The sequence below is a fragment of the Lathyrus oleraceus genome, chromosome 1 (genome assembly GCF_024323335.1).
Source record: "Lathyrus oleraceus cultivar Zhongwan6 chromosome 1, CAAS_Psat_ZW6_1.0, whole genome shotgun sequence".
NCBI lineage: Eukaryota > Viridiplantae > Streptophyta > Magnoliopsida > Fabales > Fabaceae > Lathyrus > Lathyrus oleraceus.
The window spans coordinates 241933021-241949146 of record NC_066579.1 but is presented as its reverse complement, the minus strand read 5'-3'; positions in this window follow the sequence as shown (position 1 = coordinate 241949146).

Here is a 16126-nt window from a genome sequence, read left to right as displayed (position 1 = left end):
TTATCCTCTTGATAAGCAGACTGAGCTGCATACTGAAATGTAGCAGAAAACCAATCTGCCTATTGTTCAGTATATCCTGTCAATGATGAATGTCATAACATCCAGTTTGACATTCAGACAATAGGCCTTATGCCAGGTGTGTTATTTCCTTGATAAACAGACTGAAAATAAATACTGAGTTATAGCAGAACACCAACTGTTCTATTCCTCAGTATCTGCTGACAGGGATGAATGTCATAACATCCAGTTTGACATTCAATAAATCCTGTATTAGCTAAACCTGCAGTATACTACTCAAGTATGTCATGACATCAGCCAAGACATCAGAGTACAGCTAGATATTCTAACATACAATGCAGTCAAACAAACATCTCCACAGCATGTCATGACATCAGTCAAGACATTAGAATCCAGCTAGTGTTTTACCATACAATGCAGCCAATTAAACATCTACAAACTCCCCCTTTGGCAAATTGTTGGCTAAAACACTTTGGTCTCACAACAGAGTCCATAGTAGCGGAAAACACACATCTAACAGGAAATTAACCTAGCTAATACACTCAGAGTAGCAACATACTCACACATATGGAAGTTAAATAAAACTTCACATAGCAGCACACATACAGAAGTTAAATAAGAACTTCTAATTGCAGCACACATACAGAAGTTAAATAAAAACTTCTAACTGCAGCACACATAAACACACTCACACTCATAGAAGTGGAACATCAGCTGCAACACAACCTCTGGATTAGAGGATCTTGAATATCTGTCTTGAATATCTGTTTAACAAAACAATCTGTTGTCCTGGGGCATCACAGGTGTTACTCCCCCTTTTTGTCAAAAATGTTGCCAAAGCAACACTTTAAATTACAGACCAACATAACATAAACAGAACTACACACACAAATGACAGAATTACAGAAAATGATTTATTCATCTGACTTAGAGTCAACCTCATCATTAGTGTCATCATCAGAACTGTCCTCCTCCTCACCCTCTGAACTTTGCCTTGCAGCTCCATCTGTAACCTCAGCAGCTTCACCAAGCACACCATCATCAGACCTCTCCAATTGGATAATCAGCTTTTCCAAAGTGACCTTCCTAGCCTCCAGCTCTTTACAAGTCTCTCTGAGTACGGCAATAACAGCAACTTTATCTGGTTGGTTGCCAACACTGGATGTTTCTCCAGTTGTCATGACAATGTCAGGGACATGCTTACCCAAGAACAATTTGTAATTGAAGGCCAACAGACTCTCTCTTCTTTTCACAAAGTCATTGTCTGTCAAGATGTTTGGGAATTGATTCAGCACAATGCCACATATGAGAGAAGGAAAGGCTATAGGTCCCTTCACACTGAAACTCCCAGCATGTTTCATGGTCTGATCAAAGATGTAGGTTCCATAGTCAAACTTTGCCTTGGTTCCAACAGCATAGATGAACTTTCCAAGCATCACAGACACAATTGACTTGTGATTTATGGGCACCCAGTTGGCAACTCCAACTTTGTGGAGCATATCATACTTCCCACTGAGTTGGCTGGCCACCAGCTTACCTTTAAGAGGCCACTTCCGGACTTGATTTGCAGTGATGACTTGACAGATTCTGTTGTCAGTCACTTCAAGCTCTGGTTGCACTACATCAGCTCTTCCCAAATACAGATTGATTACTGAGGGAGAGAAGGTCACACACTTGCCTCGCACATAGACCTTTCTGAATTCTCTGGACTTCCCATCTGCACATTCCTCAGACACATTGACAATGAACTCCTTCACCAAAGTCTCATAACACTTTGGGAGTTGAGTCACAGTTCTCATTAGCCCTGCCTCTTTAATAAGGTCCACAATCTCCTTACACTCCAGGGCATTCTGAGCCAGTTCCCTCTCCAAGGCCAGCCTCTTGTGATAGACATACTTCCACCTGTTCACACTAGAGGCAAAATGGAATGACACATTGTCAATAAGTACCTCTGGAACACTAGCAGCCAGCTTGCTAGTGGTTGGCTTCTTCTTAGACAGAGATGTTGTGACATCACATGGGACATCTGAATCAGACTCCACCACAACAGCCTTGGTCTTCATTTTCTTGGGCACCTCTTTGCTCCAAGATTTTGCAGGTCCATGTCCTTTCCTTTTGAGGGAACTCTCTGTCACCTTTTGATTGGGAGAAGTTGTCACATCAACCTCCCTAGTTGGGGACCTCTGCACCACAGTCTTTTTCTCCCTCCTAGTCCTAACCCTTTTTGTTATGCTAGGGACAACTGAGGTCAACAATTCATTATCAGAGAACTCTTCCAGATTCACTGTGTCATCCTTAGGGTTGTCACTGACATCTTGAGTGACACCGACCTTCTCACCTCTCACATTGTCTAAGGGTTTTTCAATCTTTGAACCCTCATGAGCATCAGGTTGCTCAGCATCGTCAGAAACATTCTTTCTTAAGACGACTGCGTTTTCTTGACATGCAACATTATTAGGTATGATAGTGTTCAAGGGAACGGAAACCCCAGGAACATTCTGATTACCAGATAGTATCTTAGTGACAATAGTTGCAATGGCATTATGCACATACCTCGAGCCTTCCCTGGTTGGTTCTTCAAGAGCGATTGCTGAGGAGAATTCGGAGACCGTTTCTTTCGGTCTTCTTGCATGAGAAGAAGTTGCAGCGTTGGCAGCAGAATCCTCCCAGTTAGGGTTGCAAGACTCAGTGCTTGGGGAATCGGACAGGGTCGTGTAGGAGGTTGAGTCGGATTGGTGCGACATGATTACTATCTCAGGGGAGAGTTGAACAGTTTCTCTGGGAGAAGGTTTGCAAGACTGAAATTTGAAGCGATGGAATAGGAAACGCTTGTTGCACGAGTAATGTCTATTATTTGTTGACCACTCAGAGTGCACTATTAATTGTTTAATAAGTTGACTTACTAAACAGTAACTAACTGACATCATTAGTTACTATAATTTCTCAAAAGCGCACATTCCCTCTTTGCCCCTAACTTTGTCAAACTGAGTAGCATCCAATGTCATGACATTCTGAGTGACATTGTACTCAGTATGCATCAGGTTCATCCATACCAGTGATGAACACCTGCAACCAGAAGCTAGGTACTTAGCTTCTGCAGAGGATAATGATACACACATCTGTTTATCCCTTGCCACTGCACCATTTGTATGATGACCAATAGGTGACAATGCCTCACAGCTTTCAATCAGACGTTTTCCACAGTCTGTTCTTTTATCCATAGGCAGATTTGGGATTCCTCTAATTGCTCCCTTGGATATGATCTTCTTCATTCCTTTTAAATGAAGTTGTCCAAGTCTTCCATGTCCCAGCTTCACTTCCTGCTCTCCCTTGACTAAGGGGCACTTGGAGGAGTAGAGTGAGTCTTTAGATTCCCATAGATAACAGTTATCTTTGGATCTGGCTCCTCTCATCACTTCCTGATTGCAACCATTCAACACCACACATCCTCCCCTAGTGAATTTCACATTGAATCCTTGGTCACATAGCTGGCTTATGCTGATGAGATTAGCAGTTAGTCTTTTTACTAACAGCACATTACTCAGTTTCGGAACTTCAGGACAATCCAGCTTACCAACACCCTTGACTTCTCCTTTATCTCCATCACCAAATGTCACATACCTGGTGGCATGGGGTTGTAGATCCACCAATAGGTTGCTCATCCCAGTCATATGTCTTGAGATGCCACTATCAAAGTACCAGTCTTGTCTGGTAGATGCCCTTGGAGATGTGTGAGCTAGTTTAGCAACACATTGTTGATTCTCACTGGGGAGATTAAGCTTAGATGCCTGCTGCTTAGGTCTGACTTAAGGTGTCTGATTCGTAGCCCATTTTTGTTTCTTAATGGGGGCATTATGTTTAGAAGCCTTCTGCTTAGGTCTGACTTGAGTGGCCTGGTTAGGATAACCATGCAGCCTGTAGCAGAACGGTTTTATGTGACCAAATCTACCACAATAATGACATCTCCATCTCTGAAGTTTCTTCTTCTGATGATTACTCATTCTGGTTCCCTGATGTTGAGACATCGGTTGTGACTTCTGCTTGAATTTCTGAACTTCAGCCTTTGATCTTTTGAGTTCAGTTGAAGATTTCTTAGCAAAGCCTAAACCAGACATGGTTCCTGACTTCTGTCCCACCTTTAGAATCTCTTCCAAGGTGTCAGTTCCTTTATTCAACATTCTGATGGATTTAGTCATTTGTTCTAGCTTAGATGTCAGCAAAGATATCTCACCATTCAGACCATCTATGACTTTCAGCTGCTTCTGTTTCTCAGCTTCCAGCTCTTTGATGAGTTTCTTCTGCTTTTCTCCTTGGATACACACTTATGCACTTTTAACACATAGTTCTTTATATGAAGCAGCAAGTTCATCCAAGGTAAGCTCATCTTCGCTTGAGTCATCATCTGAGGCACAAACACTGCTCAGAGCAGTGACATGTTTGGCAGATTCTCCTTCAGATTCACTCTCAGAGTCTCCTTCTGACCAGGTGACAGATAGCCCTTTCTTTTGCATCTTGAGAAAGGTAGGGCATTCAGCTTTAATATGACCATACCCTTCACATCCCATGACACTGGATTCCCTTGCCTTGAGTGACCTTTTCTTCATATTTTAACTTTCTACTGATGTCATATGAAGAGTTCTTGACATTAGGTCTACCCTGTTGATCAACCTTCTTTATGAACTTGTTGAACTGTCTTCCAAGCATGGCTATGGCTTCTGAAATGCTTTCATTTCCTCCAATGTTTCCTTCTTCTGAATTCTCTTCAGTATTTGATACAAAAGTTATGCTTTTGTTCTTCTTTTCAGCATCCTCACATAAGCCCATTTCAAAGGTTTGGAGAGAACCAATGAGCTCATCCACCTTCATACTGCAGATCTCCTGAGCCTCTTCTATAGCAGTGACCTTCATGGAAAATCTCTTAGGTAATGACCTGAGAATCTTTCTTACAAGTTTCTCTTCAGCCATTTTTTCACCTAAGCCACCAGAGGTGTTGGCAATTTCAAGAATATTCATGTGGAAGTCATGAATAGTCTCATCCTCTTTTATCCTCAGATTTTCAAACTTGGTGGTCAGCATCTGAAGTTTAGACATCTTCACCTTGGATGTACCTTCATGAGTTATCTTGAGGGTATCCCAAACTTCCTTGGCCAGCTCACAGTGGTGCTCCAGACTGAAGATGTTCTTACTTATTCCATTGAACAATGCATTCAAGGCCTTAGAATTTCCAAGGGCTAATGCCTCTTGCTCCTTGTCCCACTCTTCTTTAGGAATTTGTATACTGACTCCATCGTTACCTGTCTTCGTTGGATGTTCCCATCCTTTGTTGACAGCTCTCCAGACTTTGCTATCTAGAGACCTTAAGAAGCCTATCATACGAGGCTTCCAGTCATCATAGTTAGAACCATCCAGCATGGGTGGTCTATTTGAGTGTCCTACATCCTTGTCCATGGTACTAGAAAGTAACTTCCCTAGATCTCACCCAGAAATTAACAGGCAGGGTGCCTGCTCTGATGCCAATTGAAATTCTAGTTAACAGACTTTCGATGTCACACGGGTTGTTATGACATCCAATTCTGCGCAGACAAGAATTATGCAGAACTTAAAAAGTAAGCGCTGTAAATAACACGAGAAATTGTTTACCCAGTTCGGTCCAACATGACCTACGTCTGGGGGCTACCAAGCCAGGGAGGAAATCCACTATTAGTAGTATTAATTCAGACCTTAAACCAACTGTTTAACCCTATCACTTAATACCTACCCAATGCAATTTCAATCTTACACTAAGATCAGAGTTCCTACTCACTCTCCCTCAATCACCTCAATGATTACAACCTTTAATAAAGATTAAAAACAATTTCGAAGTCACACTTCAAACAACTCTTGATTGTGCTTAACAACTTTAATCAAGATACACAGCACTCACGCTTAAAAGCTTAGAGTGACACAACACTTACAACTCAATGAACACCCTATACCAATGCAATCATCTCAGTGATAATATCTTGGCTTACAAGATACGTCTAATACAAGACACACAACAATACAACAGTGAAGTATAATGGACAAATAAAATCTTCACGCCTAAAACCCCTAGTTCTGATTGAAGGATTGCCATCCTTTTATATTGCAGCACTTAGGCCTTGTACTTGTATTTTCCTGAAATTAAGGTCACGCGAGTTCCCCTAAATTCCACATCTAGGTTACTAACAAATAGGCTATTTGTTAGGTTCATTAATTGCAGCTTAGTTGTTGGTTTCCTGGATTTTAGCTCAACTGTTGACTTCCTGAAGAATAGCCTGAGAAAAATGCTGAAACAGAAAAACTAAACAACCTACAATTTAGCATACGCTGTCAGGAATGAATGTCACAACATTCAATTTGACGTCCAAAACATAGACCATATGCTAAGTCTGTTTTTCCTGAAAATAGACTGTACAAATTTGCTGTACTGTACAGAACCAATCTGTCCATACTTCAGTATCAGCGTACATTAATAAATGTCAAAACATCCAATTTGACATTTACACATAGAGCCTTACATCAGGTCTGTTATCCTCTTGATAAGCAGACTGAGCTGCATACTGAAATGTAGCAGAAAACCAATCTGCCTATTGTTCAGTATATGCTGTCAATGATGAATGTCATAACATCCAGTTTGACATTCAGACAATAGGCCTTATGCCAGGTCTGTTATTTCCTTGATAAACAGACTGAAAATAAATACTGAGTTATAGCAGAACACCAACTGTTCTATTCCTCAGTATCTGCTGACAGGGATGAATGTCATAACATCCAGTTTGACATTCAATAAATCCTGTATTAGCTAAACCTGCAGTATACTACTCAATTATGTCATGACATCAGCCAAGACATCAGAGTACAGCTAGATATTCTAACATACAATGCAGTCAAACAAACATCTCCACAGCATGTCATGACATTAGTCAAGACATTAGAATCCAACTAGTGTTTTACCATACAATGCAGCCAATTAAACATCTACAAAACCTGAGGAAATTGTTTGTCAGACTTCGAAAGTTTAAGTTGCGTCTGAATCCTGCTAAGTGCACTTTTGGGGTCCGATCCGGTAAGCTCATGGGTTTCATAGTCATTCAGAAGGGTATTGAGGTTGATCCCGACAAAGTTCGAGCCATCCAATAAATGTCATCTCCTCGAACAGGAAAAGAAGTATGAGGTTTCCTTGTTTGACTCAACTACATATCCAGATTCATATCACATTTAACAGCTACATGCAAACCGATATTCAAACTCTTGATAAAGAATCAATCGATTATGTGGAACAATGATTGCCAAGCGGTATTCGAGAAAATAAAAAAGTACTTGCAAGAACCACCAATCCTGATACCACTGGTTCCTGGTAGGCCTCTCATTATGTACCTCACAATACTCGATGAATCTATGGGCTGCATTTTGGGTCAACATGACGACACATGCAAGAAGGAAGATGCTACTTACCATCTCAGCAAGAAATTAACTGAATGTGAGACCAAATGCTATTTGGAGAAGACTTGTTGTGCTTTGACTTGGGCTGCTCGATGCCTGAGACAATATATGATTTCGCATACCACTTTATTGATATCCAAAATGGACCCGATAAAGTATATCTTCGAAAAGCCTGCTGTTACTAGTAGAATGTATCGGTGGCAAATATTGTTGAACGAGTATGATATTCAGTATGTGACCCAGAAAGCAATAAAAGGGAGTGTTCTGTCTGACTATCTTGCTTACCTACATGTCGAAGGTTATCAACCGTTGAGGTTTGACTTTCCACGAAGACATCATGTTTATCAGAGACTTCACTATGCCAGGCTTCGAGATAAGCCCTGAGGAAGGCCCCGAACCAGGATCGTGATGGACGCTCATGTTTGACGATGCTTCAATACTTGTGACCATGGCATAGGTGTTGTTATCACCTTTCATACCAGTTTCCACCTTTCATTTACCACTAGATTATGTTTTGATTGCACCAACAATATGGCAGAATATGAAGCATGCATCTACGGTTTGGAGGCGGCCATTGACTTAAGGATCAAAAGTCTTGAGGTGTACGATAATTCAGCTCTGGTAATAAGTCATGTAAAACGTGATTAGGAAACTCGGGATAGCAAGTTGATACCCTACAAAGAGCATATCAGAAGACTGGTACCCTACTTTGATGAAATCTCCTTTCATTATATTCCCAGGGAAGAAAATTAGTTAGCAGATGCTCTAGCTACTTTGGCATCTATGTTCAAATTCAAATGGAAGAATGAAGAACCAACTATCCATATTAACCACTTAGATGAACCATCACATTGTCTAGTAATCGAGGTCGATCCTGATGATAAGCCTTGGTTCTATGACATAAATACATTCATGGAGAAACAACAATATCCCGAGGGTATATCCATTATTGATAAGAAGGCCTCGAGAAGACTCTCTCCCAAGTTCTTCCTAAATAGTGATGTGTTATACAAGCGAAATTATGATTTCGTACTACTCAGATGCATGGATAGACACAAAGCTAGTATGATCATAAAATCCATACATGAAGGTTGTGAAGGTGTACATGCAAAAGGTCGCTATGGCAAAGAAGATCCTTTGGGCTGGGTATTACTGGACGACAATGGAGGTCGACTATTACATCTTTGTTAGAAGATGTCACAAATGGAAGATCTATGGTGACAGGATCTTTGTGCCACCGACTCCGTTGAATGTTTTGACTTCTCCATGGCCTTTTTCTATGTGGGGTATTGATATGATTGGGATGATAGAGCTTAAAGCTTCCAACGGTCATTGATTCATCATGGTCGCCATTGATTACTTCACGAAATGGGTCGAAGCTGCTTCATATGCCAATGTCACCCGACAAGTGGTTACCTGGTTCATCAAGAAAGAGATAATTTGCCTCTATAGGATGCCTAGCAAGATCATCACTGACAATGCCAATAATCTCAACAACAATATGATGAAGGAGTTATGCAAAGAATTTAAGATCGAGCACCACAACTCTTCACCATACTGACCCAAGATGAACGACGCCGTAGAAGTAGCTAATAATAACATCAAGAGAATCGTCCAGAAAATGGTCAAGACATACAGGGACTGGCATGAGATGTTACCCTTTGATCTACATGGTTACATAACCTCAGTCCACACATCCACTGGGACAACTCCATACTCGTTGGTGTATGGGATGGAAGTTGTCCTGCCAATTGAAGTCGAGATCCCTTCACTCAGAGTCATCATGGAGGCTGACCTCGATGAAGCTGAATGTGTTCAATCATGGTATGACCAGCTGAATCTGATCAAAGAAAAGCGTTTGACGATCGTCTACCATGGTCAGTTGTATCAAAGATGTCTTAAACGAGATTTAGATAAGAAGGTTCTTCCTCGTGAGTACCGCGCAGGAGAACTCGTGCTCAAAAGGTATTCTTCTATTCACCAGACCCTCGGGGCAAATGGACTCCCAACTATGAAGGACACTTCGTCATCAAGAAGGCCTTCTCAGGTTGGGCTATAATCCTTATAACAATGGATGGGGAATATATGCCATCGTCAGTGAATGCAGACATAATGAAAAAATATTATGCCTAAAAAGAAATGATGAAATACCTCTAGATTAATCCTCACAAAATTGATCTAGGCAAAAATGGCAATCCTGATGGACCAAAAAATGCATTGTCCATGCAAAAGTTAGGGAACAAATATAGAGCTCGCTAAGTCGAAAACCCAAAAGAGCGACTTAGAGAGCATCCCGGTGGACGAAAAGAATAAAAATGTCCAGGCAAAAATTAGGGATAAAGGCATTTACCATGATCCTTGAGCCCGTTATGTTACAAGCTAGATATCAGATGGTCAAAGATCAATCCAATCATCGTCAGTTGAAGCGAGGTCTAAGGATTCAGATTGCATATTGTAGCGGTAAATTCATGACCATTAAGCTATGGATAAACTTAACGTCAATAAAACCAAAGTCGCCACCATGCTTTTATTATTTCCAAAGGAAAAGGGAAAAGTATGACCAAAACCCAAAGATAAGAATTTTTCAAATCAAAACTAATAAAATGCCAGAGATTACAGGTAAGGGGATTGGTTACACAAAGGGAAGGTGTTAGCACCCAAAGTGTCCTAGGTACTCCTAGGGAGCCCTTTTTTATGTGTGTATGTGTTTTTTTGGTATAAAATGATGTTTACAATAAATAGAGTGTGGGGATGAGAAAAGAATTCATTAATTATATTTTTATGTTTGACAAGACCTTCAGACTTGTGCCTACGTACCGACATAAAAATGGGGGATCAAAACCTCGTAGTTCGTGGTAACAATTTCAAAGTGAGTGAATTGATTTTAACAAAAATTTAAGTTTAAAGGAGGCACAAAGGGCCTAAAAGAGTTTGAATGAGTGTTAGTTTTTTTTGTCTTTTGAATTTTTTAGTCAATATGGTTAGATTCATTTACAAGTTTGATTAAGAAAATGGTTTAAAAAATGCAATGTCATAAGGACAAAGTTTCTAATTTGCAATAAAGTCTAAGTGTAGAAATCACAAGCAAAGAAGATTTTGAAAAGAGGGAGAGATTTGAAATTTAAGAAGTGGGAGGAGATGAAGAGACTAATCTTAAGCAAAAATTTAAAAGTTAAGAGTTGAAAAGATCTAACCAATGGGATGCAATCCAATAGACAAGAAGGTCATATAGAGACCCACTTTTCCTTTGGACTTTAGAATTAAGCAATATCAGCAAGATGAAGAGAAAGGCATTAAATAAAGACAACCACATCCAAGCAAGCAACTTCATGGTCTTCTTCTTGATCTTCCCATGTATCAGATGACATACTCCTTGAATGGCTCAAAATAAGGCATTAGACACAAGTTCAAAGTAACATTTACATCAAGAACATGTAGCAGATGAACTCTAAATGATCTTAATATTTGCATTAGATGAAAGCTCACTTCACAATAGCTGGGTTTAGAGATGTTGGCATTTGCCAAGTTCTTTCCAAAAGGGAATGTTGTCTAATTCTAAGTCCAAAGCTCAGATCAAATCCAACAGTCCACACAAACATTTTTTAGGGTTTTTTGTTGTTTATTATGTACTTTAAGGTCCTAAGACCACAAACAAAAACAAGATACACAAACAAATATATACAACCACAATATATGGCTCAAGTGAGCAAAGTGAAAATGGCATAAACATAAACAAGTTAAATGATATGTAACTGACAAATGAAATGGTAAATGGCTTGAATTTAAATTGCATAAAGTAAAGGACTTGAAATTAAAAGAAATTATAATAAAGGTTAGTAAAATGTTAGTTGATTAGATGTTAGTGGAGTTTTTACTTTTCAATTGGTTAAGTCATTCTTTGGAGAACACTCAACCTTCTATTCACAAGCATAGATCCTTGAACCAAGACATCTTTCAAAGGAAGGAAAAAAGACCAAGTTTCCATACAATACCATGAAAGGGGGAGACTTACAATCTCACTTACTAGAATGTTATGCCTTTTGGGTCAAAATTTAGCGCTATGTTAAGTAATCATAATTAGACTTATGTAGAAGTCACAACTATCTAAGGTCGAGCAATAGAAATTTTGGTGTTAATGCATGTTAGAGATATGGTATAGTGAACCATACTCCTAAAACATACCACACACAAAAATAAAATGGTCAAATGATGGACCTAATCTCATCCATACTTGTATTGGTTCATCTAACACAAAGTTATTGATGAACCAATTAGCCTTAGGATATTGAGACTTCTTTGGTCAATGAGAAGGATGGGATAGAATGGGATTGAAGATGAAGAGGGAGGGGAAATCAGATAAACACAAATTGGTCATGGGAGGAATTTTATCAAATTAAAATCATTCATTCATTTTGGGAGATGAAATGTACATTTCATCAATCCCCTAAATCCAATGATTTTAATCCAAGAAAAGTCAAATCAACCTTGACCAAGGCCCAAACACATAGTCAAACTTCACAAGTTAATAAAAATGATTCAACACAATTTCTATACAATTAATCAATTAAAAAACAAATTAAAATGCATTTAAATTAAATTATGTTTGATCAAAAACCTAAAACCTCTTCAAAACACCAAATAAATGGCCAAGAGATTTATCCTAGGTCAATGAAGGTCTAAGGACCTTGGATAAAAAATTTCATTATTTTTGAAAAGTCAGAAGTATTTTTTAACAATTAAAAATATGCACAAAAGCAATTAAATCATGAAAAATATCAAAACTAATCCAAAAAATGATTTTAATTCAGAAAATGAAAGAGAAAAATATATGATTTTTTTTGGTGAAAGTCCCATATTTTTTTGGATTAATAATGAAATTAATATGAATTAATTAAAAATAATTAAATGATATAATCAGAAATTCAAAAAAATAAGAACCATCTGATCTGGCAAATTAGATGGTGATAAGCGCACGTTCCATGATGCACTGCAGTCAACGCGTCATAGGCTTGGTTATAAAACACAACGCAAGAGATTAAAACATTTAAACTGGATCCTTTGGTTGAGATGCATGACAACACATCACTGGAGCCAGAGCTCCAGTCTTCTTCTCCCGTGGACCTCACCGGACTGGTCCACCATCAACCATTACCAAAATGAAAAAGCAAGACATGGATTTAAAGAAAAAATGCTCTAGAGCTCGAATCTGGCCTCAATTTTGTCCAATTCAAAGTAAATAAAAAGATACAAGGATTTGAATTTTGAGGATCATGAACTGAGTTGCTTCGATTTGGCTTCAAAGCAACTTAATGTTCTTGCCTACATTGATAGGACTTTAGACAACCAAAACCAACAAGAATGGTGAAGAATTGAGAGATAATCGAAGAAAAGAAGTTTTTGAAAAATCACCTTCGAGTTGATCTAATTCCACTTGATCTTGATCTGGATTTGATTGCTTTCTCTTCCTCTTTCTTGCAGAAACCAATTGAGATGAAAAGGGAAGTGAATTTCTGGAGTTTGAACTTCCAAACAGAAGATGAAGTTCAAGCTCGATTTCAAGAGAAATCTTCATAAATTCAATGGCAGTGGGGGTTTGAACCAGTCTAGCAAAGCTTGGGCAAGGTGTTGATGATGAATCTGAAGCCTTAAGCTTGTTTAAATAGCCAATGCACTTGATATTTGCACCACTTGAAATTTGGCCAATTTTAGAAACCTTCTTGCATGGATGCATGGGCAATGATTTGGGCCTTAGGAATGATGCAATCCACTTCCAATTCGTTTGCAAGTGTACTGAATCCATCATGTGTAAGCATGCAAAAGAATTTGATCACTTGAAATCCAATCTTGCCAAAACACTTCCCATAATTAAGCCATGCACAAGTCCCTCAATTTTGATCCAAATGAGATAATATTAGATGTTTTGGAAAGGTGAGATCAAGGGGAACAACTTTCGTATTGAGCACTTTTTCATTTGAAGCTTGGATCATGATGAATTTTAAGGTGGAAGTTTGGGAAATCAAACATATTTGAAAATTTTCTAAGTCCCAAGTCAAATGTTCACTTCTTCCACCTTGGATAACTTTTTCTATGGACTTCAAACGAGAAATGTTCCTTCATAAAAGTTTTACCTCTCTCAAACCTATTTAATTTGGTCAGAGATTTGACCTCATTTGGATTTGTCATGAAGGAGTTATGCATTTTAGAAGTTGAGGAAAAGCACTTGTTCAATGGTAATGGTCCAAAATGACCTATAATGTTTCCTATTGGCACATGCATTTGCAAATTAAATTTGTACTTACTCCAAACATCAAAGTTGAATTAGGCATCTTGAATTTGATCATGCAATTTGAATGGATTTCATCTCATAAAAATTGAGCAAGTTATGGTCTTGTGAAGTGGACCTCTAAATTAGGGTTCAGACAAAATGACCTATAATCTTTCACCATACAAAATGACATTCCAAGAAAAACTAGATCTTTACCTAAACATGAAAGTTATTTGGAATGTCATTTAGAGTAACCTTTCTCTTGGATTCATTTTCATATGACAAAAGTTGTAGGAGATAAGGTCTAGGGAATCCAAGTTTTGGTTAGTTGGCTTTCTCTGGTCAACCACCATGAACCATCTTGCTAGCTTAACCTTCTCTTGACTTTTGGGACTCATGGAGGATCATATATGCATAATATGATGAAATATGAAGTATCTCTTGAAATATTTGATCAACTGTTGAAGAAACTTGTTGAAGAAGTCGCACAAGACACCCAGATGAATTAGGGTTTCCAAGGCAAACCAACTCCAAACTCTTAATGATTTCTTGATCAAAATAACATGTGAAAATAATGAGGATCTATATATGATACTTAGAGACAATGGGAGCCATTTCTTGATTGATCACCTTGCACTGAGGGTCTTAAACCCCATATATGAGCTTGATGAAGCATAGGTGAGCATACACACTACCTACAAAAGCAACAAACTATACATTGACATATTTTTGGTATTTTGGTTAGAAAATAATAAAAAAATGAAATATAATACAATCAAATATGCTTGGTGATCTCTCCCAATGCAAACCTAATTAATGAGGGGTAAGAAGGATGCCAAGTTGTGATCCCAATGCTAATGCACATGATGAGATAGCATGAGGGATCTTAGGGTCAAAATTAGGGTCTTACAGCTGCCCCTTGATCGGTAAAATAGCAAGTGTACTATTTGCACCAATGTAGTAATAAAAATGGAGTTATCCCGAGTATCGATCTCGAGGACTGCGAAGAAAGTATCAATTTTTATAATAATTCAGTTGAACAAAAGTTCATATGGGGTTTGATGATTGTTTTCACAATTGATAAGAAATAAAAATATAAAGTGTATAAAACTCTTTTAGTCGATATGAGAAATAATGTTAAGGCCAGGTGTATGAATTGCTGTGTATTCCACTTTTTCCATATCATATAACATCGATGCTATTATAATTCAAAACAGTTTCTCCAGAGTAGTTTTCTCTAATTCCTTAGCCAAAACCATTTAACAGGCAATTTCACTCCTAATTCCTTAGTCATTCAAATTGCTGTTAAGAAATATTTATTTTATCAAGAATTTACGGTAACCACAATTTGATCCTCATTCCTAAGTGATTGATTAAACGCGAGTTTTATTATACAACAAGTGATAAGTTGGTTTGTACGACCTAAACCTTAACCAGAGATCAGAATTTCATTTGTCCGATAAAATTAAGCATTAAGCACGTTGTATAATAATTTGAATTACGAAAACATCAATGATTAAAAGAACATGGATAAAATATTCATACAGAAGCAATTCAGGGACACCCCCTAGCATTGGGGGGTTTAGCCTCTCATAATATTCAAAGACAAAAGATTACAAATTAAGACATTACAAGTTATTGTTTGATGAAAGTTGATCTTCAATTTCTTCCGATCTTGAAGATCTCTTCTCTTCTCCACACCTTGCAAGGTTGCTTCCTCTTTTCGTATTATTTCTTTTCACGATCCAAAAGTCCCCTTTTCTCAGTGCCCAAATTTCAACTAAGTAGTTTCCAAACAACTAAAAACAATGCCAAATGCCCAAAATGCCCTCCGGAAGTCCACAGGAGTTAAAATAAGAAAAATCAGAATTTTGGGCGAAATGGCCAACACGGGTCGTGTCAGGTGACACTGCTGCCCGTGTTGGCTCCTCTGTAGGTTCAACAAGGCACGCCACGCTGACACGGGCCGTGTCAGATGACACGGGCACCTGTGTCAGCCACTGTTTACTGGGTTCATGATAGCTTGTTCTGCACATGCTGACACGGGCACCCGTGTCAGCCCCCCTGTTTTGTCTGTTTTTCGCTTTTCCTTAAGTCTCTAACCTCCCTTCTTCGGGTACGCACTTTCGGACTTGTAATCTAACCTGGAAACCAACAGTCTACACAGAAACGCATAAAATGCGACAAAAGGCGAAAACTACTCATGTAACATAAAACAAACGGAAATTCATAAAATGCAATAAACTAAAGAAATCACTAAAATAAAATGCAAAAGTTACCGATTCATGAAGATTCCATGCTGGATAGATGATGAAAACTGAGTGTAAATGGTGGCCGATCACCCCTATTTAAGGACGTTCTAGTTGAGGAGATGAAGGT